Source organism: Sinocyclocheilus rhinocerous, unplaced genomic scaffold (assembly GCF_001515625.1).
Source record: "Sinocyclocheilus rhinocerous isolate Xijiao unplaced genomic scaffold, SAMN03320098_v1.1 scaffold297, whole genome shotgun sequence".
In the NCBI taxonomy this organism is placed as follows: Eukaryota; Metazoa; Chordata; class Actinopteri; order Cypriniformes; family Cyprinidae; genus Sinocyclocheilus; species Sinocyclocheilus rhinocerous.
The window spans coordinates 605,727-606,229 of NW_015649240.1; the positions used below are offsets into that span (position 1 = coordinate 605,727).

Consider the following 503-nt stretch of genomic DNA (forward strand, 5'->3'; position numbering starts at 1 on the left):
TACTGTGTTAACAGAAAAATGTCAAACGAATTTAGTATTTTGACAAGAGGAAAAATTAGCTATTAGGCTATTTTTGTACAACCTACATTATTTTTTTTCTCTCTCTGCAACACTTTTTGCTATTGTGATGTAAATGTTAAACGAATTGTATCCTGACAAGACAAATAAAAATAAGATATACAATTTTTGTACAACATTTTTATTTTCTCTGACACTTTTTATCCTACTGTGTTGCATAAAATATTAAACGAATTTTGTGTCTTAAGATAATTCATATAAATTCAAGTCAAAGTCAATAAATTCAAGACTCTTGACAAGACGAATAAAACAACATACAATTTTGTGTAGACTACACTTTTATTTGTCAGCCTCTCTCTCTTTCTTTCAGTAGTGGAAATTTAAATATGAGATTCTGGAAATGAGATCTAAATTTAGCGGGAATGGTCCGGTCGGGAAGAAAATTATTCTAAGCGGACAGCGGGTGAACAAAGAGTGAATATATA

The 503-nt window shown here is 29.8% G+C and overlaps 1 long non-coding RNA gene across 1 annotated transcript in view; it reads left to right on the plus strand.

Moving 5' to 3' along the window:
* The window catches only part of LOC107710465 (uncharacterized), a 12,790-nt gene that overhangs the window by 11,280 nt on the left and 1,007 nt on the right, over window positions 1–503 (plus strand). The gene's annotated exons all lie outside the window — the stretch shown is intronic.